This window comes from Telopea speciosissima, chromosome 10 (assembly GCF_018873765.1).
Source record: "Telopea speciosissima isolate NSW1024214 ecotype Mountain lineage chromosome 10, Tspe_v1, whole genome shotgun sequence".
Classification (NCBI taxonomy): domain Eukaryota; kingdom Viridiplantae; phylum Streptophyta; class Magnoliopsida; order Proteales; family Proteaceae; genus Telopea; species Telopea speciosissima.
In genome coordinates, this window is record NC_057925.1 from 38,359,856 (window position 1) to 38,370,400 (window position 10,545).

General features: G+C 39.1%; 1 non-coding gene across 1 annotated transcript; it reads right to left on the reverse strand.

Annotated features, from left to right (window-relative positions):
* Positions 1–1,769: 1,769 nt before the first annotated feature.
* On the reverse strand, positions 1,770–1,876 carry LOC122644412. The gene has a single exon (XR_006330342.1). It is a non-coding gene; the product is annotated as a small nucleolar RNA R71 (small nucleolar RNA).
* Between the last annotated feature and the right edge of the window lie 8,669 nt (positions 1,877–10,545).

Below are 10,545 nucleotides of genomic sequence, written 5' to 3' on the forward strand. Positions count from 1 at the left end.
AGCAGTGTCATCTTCACCGCATTGCAACCCCATCACGAACCAGCAGCTTCATCCATCATTGTAGCGCTCCAATTCTCCACATGCATTTCATCACCATGGAAGATCACCATTGTTGCCCATGTCGATTAGCCCCATGAGTCACTAAGTATCTTCTGTCTTTAGGTGTAGATGAAACATTGAATTTTGTTAATTAAATTTATAGATGATACATTTGATTGTTTAATGTTAAGACTTATAATTTTATTTCATTGAATGGATTTTATTGCTAAATCTAGTTTAGGGAATTTGTTTTTGTGATTCATCTTTTCTATTCAAGCAATGGTATTCCTGTGATTGTAATTGAAACTGATGATAGTCTATAACTGACCGAACTAAGCGTGCTAAGCCAAAGATGAAAGATAATAGTGATCGGCAAGATAGGTTATAATTAGGTCGAATTGTAATTTATCATTTTATGGTGTCATTAGGCTTATAGCTGTAATGAACCGTAAGTGTATGCCATAAATTAACTAATGAATCAATGTGAATTCGAAACATGAAGACAGTCTCTCTCTTTCATCTCTCAAATTTATTTTTAGTATCCCTTATAATTAATTAAGTTATTATTTTTTTTTAGTTTAATCAAAACCTGAAATGACTATATTTCAGCCTTAGCATTTTAGCCTTCCAGTTCCCATGGATTCGATCCCTATGTATCACTGTTCTATTAGTTCTAATTAGGGTTTATTGTTGGTCACATAACGACACGATCAAATTTTGGTGCCATTGTCGGGAACCGAAGCACGGTTGCTAAGATTGATTTAGTTGTTTCTTTTTCTATTTCGTTTTTGTTTTAATTTCAGATTTAAAAAAAAAAAAAAAACACAATCAAAATTTTTCTTTTTAATTTCTTCTTTAGGTTAATTTTAGTTCAATCTAAGTTGTTTTTATTTTGTTTTGCAGGCAGCCCAGTTTGCAGAGCAAGGACGAGTGCGCCATATTCAGCCTAACTTGTTGAACTTGTATTCATCCCCCTTACACATTTTTTTCCCATTCTTTTATTTTGTTCTCATCATTGTTAAAGCAGAATTTTATTTTCCCTTCCCCTTAAGATCATATGTGTAATTTTCTTTTTATTGGTTATTCATTCTTGAATGTGGCAAAGTTCAAGTGAGGATCGATCATCATTGGAGCTAGGCGTTTTAGGTGTATACCCTATCTCTTCTATTTTATTTGCTTAGTTTAATTTTTTATGTCTTCCCATCTTGGTTGTGAGTCTTATTGTCATTTTTTTTTTTTTTTTTATAGTTTTTAGTTTAGTTGATGCTTGGTCGTCGTTCTTGTCATCCTACATTGACCGATTTAGACCTTGAAATTGAGAGAACTTTGCGTTTAATTCAGAAAAATAAAAGAATAGGAGAGAACAAACCAAACCAACGCCCATTGAGTGAGCACTTCACTCCCTCGACCTATATGTCAACTTCATGCATTAGGGTTCCTGTTGTTCAGGCAGCCCAATATGAGATTAATTCAGTGTTATTGATGCTCCCTTCTTTTTATGGACTTAACAATGAGGAACCCTACAAACATTTGGATGAATTTTTAGAGATATGCTCAACTGTTAAAATCCAGAATTTTCGAAAGATGCTCTCGAGGTTGATCTTGTTCCCATTTTCCCCAAGGATAAAGCCAAACAATGGCTCAATTCCTTGGATGCTGTAGTAATCACTACTTGGGTGCAGATGCAACAAGTGTTTCTGAAAAAATATTTTCCCATAGGTCGGATCAATCAAATTAGGCAAGCCATCACTAGCTTTTCGCAAATTGATGGTGAGCAATTTCATGAGACCTAGGAAAGACTTAAGGACCTGATTAGAAAGTGTCCCCATCATGTTGTACCTAAGTGGCAGTTAGTTCAATGCTTTTATGATGGACCGACTAATAGACATAGAACAGATGGTGGATGCTTCTTGTGGAGGTACATTCATGCATAAGAGCGAGAATGAGGCTTGGCAATTGTTTGAGACCCTTAGTGAGAATTCATTGCATCATGTGTCGGCTTCTAGGATTGAAATTCCCATGACTGGATCCCAAAGAAAAGGTGGCCTCTATGAGATGGGCCAATCTATGGCCAGAAACACCAAAGTGGACATGCTCTCTCAGAAGTTAGATCGTTTGTTATCTATAGGGAAGATTCCTCGGCCAACAAATTCTCCTCAAACCTTTCAGGATGTGTGCACTCTTTCCGCCAATCCTTCTCATTATATGAGTGAGTGTCCCTTAGTTGGGTAATTCCCTTAATATGTTCAAGAACAAGCCCAGGTTGCACAGAGTTTCTCTAAACCGTGTAATGATTCATTCTCTAATACCTATAACCTTGGTTGGAGGAACCACCCAAACTTTAGTTGGAAACAACCTAATGGATTCCAGGTTCCACCCTATAGGCAGAATTTTTCCAATCAACAAAATGCCTATAGAGAACCGCAACAACCACTTCCTCCACCACCTATGAGTTCATCATTAGAGGTAAAGGTCATGCATGCTTTGAATGGGTTAGACCAGAACACTCAGCTCTTACATTCCCATACTCAATCTCTCACTAAGCTAGAAACTCAATTGGATCAGTTAGCTGATGCCATAAGTAGGAGAGAAGAAGGTCAACTGCCAAGTCAAGTGGTAGGAAATCCTAACAGTCAGCCTAGTAACCGAGTTTTCCATGAACAAGCTAAGGTAGTCATGACTTTAAGGAGTGGTCGACTATTGGGAACCCCTAAACAGAGTTCCCCTGCAGAGAATTTTGAGAAAGAGGTGGTCCAGAACCCAATCCTAAAGCTTCCCAAGCTTCCAAGAACCATGAGATTGAACAAGTTGGGGAGGGTAACAACCTTGATGTTTACATGCCAGAGCCCCTTTTCCCTCTTGTTTAAAATCTCCATCTTCTTCTACATTTGGCAAGAAAGGTGTAAGAATGGAAGAGATGATGGAATTATTCAAACAAGTCCAGATCAACCTCCCCCTTCTAGATGCCATCAAGCAAGTTCTAGCTTATGCTAAGTTCTTGAAGGACTTATACACTCAAAAGCGTAAGCTGAAGACCCACATTCCTAAGACTATCCATCTTACTGAATAGGTTAGTGCAATCCTGTCTAATCAACTCCCCCATAAGCTTAAAGATCCAGGAGCCCCTCTTATATCTTGCACCATTAGCAACCTTGGCATTGAGCGAGCGCTTCTTGATCTAGGGGCGAGTGTTAATATTTTACCCAGCTCAATTTATGATCATTTTGGGTTTGGAGAATTGAAGCCTACACAGGTTATTCTTTAACTTCCTGACCATTCCATTAAAGTGCCTAGAAGTTTCATTGAGGATGTATTGGTTAAAGTAGATGAGCTCTATTTTCCTGTGGATTTCCTAGTCCTTGACATGGAAACACAAACTAATAGGAAACCACAATCGATTATCTTATGACGTCCATTCTTGGCTACTGCCAATGCTTGCATCAACTGTAGGTCAAGTACAATGGATATTTCCTTTGGTAATAAAAAGCTCCGATTGAACATCTTTAATGCTTCTTTAGGGCCCCAACGCGAGGAAGAGTGCTTCTCCGTTGATGCTATAAATGAGGTAGTAGCGAGAGGGCACACCGGTGATGTTAGCAGATGACCCATTGCGAGTTCGACCTTCTCTGGAGGTGATGATTTTGATATTGATGTGTATACTGTTGAGGTCAATGCGTTATTAGATGCCCCTACTCCTCTTGATCATCCTTCGTGGACTATCAAGTATGAGTCACTTCCTCCCCTGGCTGAGAAGCCATTATTGAGTTCTAGTGAGTCCCCACCAGTGTTTGAGCTTAAACCATTGTCAGCATCTTTGAAGTACGCTTTCTTGGGATCAAATGAGACATTACCTGTCATCATTGCCTCTAGCTTGACATCTGATCAAGAATGTAAACTATTGGGTGTTCTCAAAGAATATAAGGCTATCATCGGGTGGTCCGTGGCTGATTTGAAGGGTATTAGCCCATCGATTTGTATGCATCGTATCCACTATGATGATGGGGCTAAACCTTTTTGGGATGCCCAAAGGAGAATGAATCCTAACATGCACGAAGTTGTCAAGAAAGATGTGGTAAAATGGTTAGATGCAAGCATTATTTACCCCATCTCTGACAACAAGTGGGTGAGTCCCAGTTAGGTTGTGCCTAAGAAATCGAGCATCATTGTCATTGAGAACGACCAGGGTGACAAGGTCCCTACTCGTACAACAACAGGTTGGCGGGTATGCATTGATTATAGAAAATTGAATGCTGTCACCTGCAAGGATCACTTCCCTCTCCCTTTCATAGACCAAATACTTGAGAAATTGGCAGACCAAAGCCATTAGTGTTTCCTAGATGGCTATTCGGGTTATAATTAGGTGTCTGTGTGCCCAAAGGACCAAGAGAAAACCACTTTCACATTCCCCTAAGGTACATTCGCTTTTAGGTAGATGCCCTTTGGTTTGTGTAATCCACCCGCCACATTCCAGAGATGCAAGATGTCTATCTTTGCTGACATGGTGGGGGAGTTTTATGAAGTCATCATGGATGATTTCTCTGTATTTGGGTCATCCTTTGATGATTGTCACCTAAAATTGACTAAAGTCCTGAAATGTTGTATTGAGATAAATCTGATTTTGAGTTGGGAGAAGAGCCACTTCATGGTTCAACAAGGGATTGTGCTTGATCACATTGTGTCTCAACGTGGGATAGAGGTTGATAGGGCTAAAGTTGATTTGATTAACAACCTCCCACCCTCCACTTCTGTTCGGCAGGTCCGTTCCTTTCTAGCCCATGTTGGCTTTTATAGGCTATTCATTAAAGACTTCAGCCATATATCCAAACCCTTGTGCTATCTGCTAGCCAAGGATGCACATTTTATCTTTGACAATGCCTACCTCCAAGCCTTTAATACCCTTAGAACTTCATTATCTACAACACCCATAATCTAGCCCCCGTATTGGTCGCTGCCGTTTGATATTATGTGTGATGCATCTGACTATGCGGTTGGAGCTGTGATAGGACAGAGAGTTGACAAGAAATCCATTGTCATATATTATGCTAGTAAGACCTTCTCAGAAGCTCAATTGAATTATACCACGACTGGAGAAAGAGTCACTAGCTGTAGTGTTTGCTGTTAATAAATTCCGGTCTTATCTCTTAGGATCCAAGGTTGTGGTGTATTCTGATCGTGTTGCTCTTAGGCATTTACTTGCCAAGAAAGACACCAAACCTATATTGATTAGATGGATTCTTCTGCTGCAAGAGTTTGATTTAGAAACTCGGGACAAGAAAGGTTCTGAAAATGTGGTAGCAGATCATCTGTCTAGGATTTTAATTGAGTCTCCCTCCACCACTGAGTTGGTTAGAGAATCCTTCCCTAATGAGCAATTGTTTATAGTTTCTCATATTCCTTCTCCTTGGTTTGCTCATATAGTGAACTATTTAGCTGTTGGGAAGATTCCTATCGGTTGGTCTATGCAAGAGAAAGACCGCTTCTTCTCCCAACAAAAGTTCTATTATTGGTAGGATCCGGAGTTGTTCAGATATTGTCCTGACCAGGTTGTCCATTGTTGTGTCCTAGAGAGTGAGTTTACTAGTATCCTTACCTTTTGTCACACTCTTGCATGTGGAGGGCATTTTAGTGGCAAGAAAACTGTTGCCAAGGTTTTACATAGTGGTTTCTTTTGGCCTACTATTTTTAGAGATGCCCATGAGTTTTGTCAAAATTGTGTCCAGTGTCAGAAAGTCAAAAATATGTCTCATACAGATATGATGCCCCTTAATCATATTCTAGTTGTTGAGATCTTTGATGTGTGGGGTATAGATTTCATGGGACCTTTTCCTTCGTCTTTCAGCTTTGAGTATATTTTGGTTGCGCTAAACTATGTGTCAAAGGCATTGGCCACTAGAACCAATGATCACAAGGTGGTGGTTAAGTTTGTATAGAGCCATATTTTTAATCGCTTTGGATTTCCACATGCCATTATTAGTGATGGTGGCTCTCATTTTAAGCATTGGAATTTTGGGGCATTGTTGAAGATGTATTCTATTACTCATAAGGTTGCCACGCCTTATCATCCACAGACCAGTGGTCAAGTAGAGGTGTCCAATAGGGAGATCAAGTGCATTCTTAAGAAAACGATTAGGCCGGATAGGAAAGATTGGTCGTTGAGACTCGATGATGCATTGTGGGCCTACCGTACTGCTTACAAGACTCCCATTGGCATGTCCCCATACCGATTGGTATTTGGGAAAGCTTGTCTCTAACCTGTCGAGTTGGAACACCGTGCTTTGTGGGCCATTAAACAGTTTAATTTTGATATGGTAAAAGCTGGTTCCACCCCGTCGTCTTCAACTCTTAGAGTTGGAAGAGATGCGCAATGATGCGTATGAGAGTGCACATATTTATAAGGCTAGGACAAAGGCTTTTCATGATAAACATATTGTTCGTAAGTCTTTTGAGGTTAACCAAAAAGTTTGGCATTTCAATTCTAAATTACGCATCTTTCCTGGTAAGCTTCGTTCTTGATGGGATGGCCCCTTTGTGGTCATTAAAGTGTTGCCCCATGGTTCTATTACTATTTAAAATCCTAAAACAAGGCACTCTTTTCAGGTTATTGGGCAACGCCTTAAACCCTATGTGGACGGTATTACAGATGGGCAGGTCATTGAGTCTATTGACTTGATTGACCCGATTTATGAGTTTTCTTGAGCCCCCACTCTTTGTCTGGCTGAAGATAGTAAACTTAGCACTTGTGGGAGGCAACTCACCATTTTGCTTCGGTTTTTGTTTTTCTTAGTTTTTCAGGTAGACAGTAGATAGCCATGGCAAGTGCAGGTTGATGGTCGTAGTGCTCCACTTCACAAGGTTGTATTGCTCCTTTCCTTTGTTTTTATTTGTTTCCCATAGTTTTATACAGCCATATTCTTTTGCATGCCATTGGGGACATTATCATTTAAGTTGGGGAGGGCACAACTTTGAACTCTGATCTTTATTGCAAATTCATGCTGAAAATTTTCCAATCTAGAGCACTCAATGTCATTATCAGGAGTTATAGCAGGTGATTCTAGAGTTTGTTGATGTTTTTACCAGTTATTTAAACTTAGAACATTATTTCTCTTCCATTGTTGGTTAAATTTTTGCTTGAGATATGGATTTTCATCTTTAGTGAATGTTTATGATGATTCATGTGTAACTATGCAAGCCTTTGTGGTTGAGAATTTTCCAAAATCATGCATTTATGACTTCCTCCTTAGTAACCGGGCCTCTTTGTCACCAGCATTGAGTTTCACATCAAACAGTTGGAATGTCTATTCGAAAAAAAAGAAGTTCCTACTCAGTAACCAGGTCTCTCTGTCACGTACATTGAGCTTCGCATAAAACAGTTGGAAAGTTGAAAAAAAAAAGTTTGACTCTTTAATCCAGTCTTGACTTATAGCCTATTTGCATTGAGTAAGTAAGTTCGAGGGGTGTTTTTACACCTAATTCCTTAAAGCCCTCTGCCTTGAGAGTAATTAACCCAAAGCTCACTAAATGATCCATCTAGAAAGCTTAAAGGGTCAGGACATTACACGGATTGAAGAAGTTTAAATATATATATAATAAAAAAAATTAAAGCATGATAATGAATAGTGGGCTTGTGTAACACCTGAACATTATGACATAGCTTAAGATAAGTGATTTTGAATGCATGAGTAGGAGATGGCTAACTTTGAAGAGTTTCTTGTTCTTTGTTTAGATTTCTGTTAGATTTTATTGACATGCTTAAGGGTCCTTGATATTGATTCATTGATGTACTTGCTTCTAAGTGGTTAAATTAAGCTAAAGAAGTGATAAAGCGAGTAGTTTTTTTTTCTTTCACTCGAGGACGAGCAAAAGTGCAAGTTGGGGAGTGTGATCGAGCTATAATTATGCATTGAATTTCTATTTAATTGTTGGTTCCAATTTAATATTTTTGATTTAATTAATTCCGTTTTGCTATGTAATTGTGATTACAGGGTGTTACAGGGTCATGCGCATAAAAGATGCTGAATGGAAGGATTTGATGGGAGAAAGAAGGCCAAGTGGAAAGAGAGTGGAAGGGATTAGAAAGTGGATGGGAGAGTTAGAAATCCTCTAATCTCTCCATCTCTCTCACACTCTCTTATTTATTTACTCTTTTTTTTTTCTTTCTCACGGATGAGACTGGAACTCTCTCAATCCATGATCTAGTATAGCAGCCCTTCCATCTTCCACCATTACTTCTCTTCTAAAACCCTTCCTTCTTCCAACGTTTTCTTCCTGGACAACAACTCGCAGAGATCGCCAAGCACACCTCCATCCAGTGCTTCCATTGAGCACCATCGATCAACATTGCATCAATTCAGCCTCTTGCATTTTGACTCCATGGGTCATCGTCTCCAAAGCATCCTCCTGTCGACTTGCACCATGATCACCTAAGTCTTTTGTCTATCCTTAGGTTTAGATGAAATTTTGGTTTATTATTATTAGATTTCTGATTATAAAGCATACTTGATTGTTTGATGTTAAAGTGTGGATGATTTTTAATAAGTTAAATCAGTTTAGAATATTTGCCTCTGTGATTCACTTATTCTATTCAAACAATGGTTTCTCTGTATGTGATGTTTTTTAGCAAACACCGAAGATAGCCTTTAACCAATCAAACTAAGCGTGCCAAGTGAAAGCGATGGACTATAGTGCTTGACAAGATAGGTTATACTTAGGGTAGCCTGGAATCATATTTCTTTTTTGTGGTTGCATTGGAACTTGTAGTTTTAATGAACCGAAGTATGCACCAGAAATTAGGTAATAATGCCAAAATAGATTCAAAGCCTAAGGATAGTTTCTTTTCATTAATTCACATCTTTGTTAATTAGCTTTTACTTAGTTTTAATTTAGTTTTGAATTTTACAAATTTGATTTTCAAAACAACATTCACATCAATTTTAGTAAATTTAGCCTTTCAGTTCCTCGTGGATTCAATCCCTATTTACCACTATTCTAATTAGTTTAATTAGGGTTTATTTACAACTATTCGATCCCTAGTTGAATTCTTGCAAGCCAGCCAAGGCCCATGTCCACCCCCATTCATCAATAGTCCAAGCGGTGAGCATCCGGCCCAAGCCCATTGCTGGATTCCGTTCCCTAAGCCTTTCTATTAACTAAATGGTGATGCGTCGTGGAACACCAATCACAAAAATTGCAGGATCGGCTTGATGATTAACTATCCATAGTGGGCTGTTGGAGACCCTTTCGCTATGCGTGGATTTTATCATAGTCGAATCTAATTGCAAAGACCTAATCTCCTCTCTTCAGGGCCTAAGACAGTCAGTTACTCTATCAGTGCAGCCAATCATTGCAGATATCCTTCATTTAGCCTCTTAATTTGTTAAATGTTCATTATCCTATGTTACTAAAGAATCCAACTTTTTAGTGGATTCTTTGGCCAAGAAGACCATGACTATCACATGTACAATAGTTTGGCTGAAGTCCGCTCTGTGATTGATGGAGTTTTGTAATGCTACACTCAAACCACGTGTCTTTGAATAGACCTTTATTTACGAAAAAAAAAAACTCATCCTAAATAATTAATTTAAGCATGTTAAATGGGTCCTAACGGTTCTGCCCCGAGCGCTATCCTTATTGGGTTGTCGATTGTAGACCCATTGGAAAACTAGTCTCAAAACCATGCCATCCTATTTAACAATCAGTCTTAAAACAAGCACCCAAAAGCGTCCTCTTTTTTTATTATTATTTTCTTGTTTTGTAGTTATCTCCTATCGAGGGTCCATAGACCACTACGAGTTGGCATCTTAACTCAAGGAAGGTAGCGAAGGTGTGGGGGATAACAGGATGTACACATCCAATAGGAGAGTCGAACTTGTAACCTCCCTGGACTTAAGCCAGGGCTCTCTGCACTAGCAACGACCACCACACCAAGAAGCGCTTTCTTGAACCATTCTATTCAATAGGACAAGTCAATTTCATGCTTTAGCATTCTAGACCCAAATTAATCTGTCCCTTTAGAATCCTGCCTCTCCTCCCCGAAACAAGTTCCTTCTGAACTGAAGAACTATTAAAAGAAAGAGTAGCAGTAACCTCCTTTACTAGCGTTTATTACAGACCACCACCACCAACTGTTAAAGATTAGAATTTAATTTCTAATCTTTTTTAGACATCATTGGAGAGTTTTATTTCTAATCTCACTTAGACATCAACCGATTAGGATCTTTCTTGTAAACAATTTTAAACTTGAATTGGTGGGGGTACGCTAGGCCCGTGCAGTAGTGCAACGCATGGGCGACGCTTGAAGACCTCGGCAGCAAGCTACCGTGGTGGGCCTTCCCCCTGTTTAAATTTTAGGGTTTTCCATGGTCGCCCATGGGAACCCTAGTGCATCCCAATTAGGGTTTGGTCTGACAAACCAATGCCCTGCTTTTCTATTTTGTATCCCACACAATTATGGAATCCTAAACAGATGGAGAAAAATTCATCTCTAATCCATCACATGGAAAGAGGGAT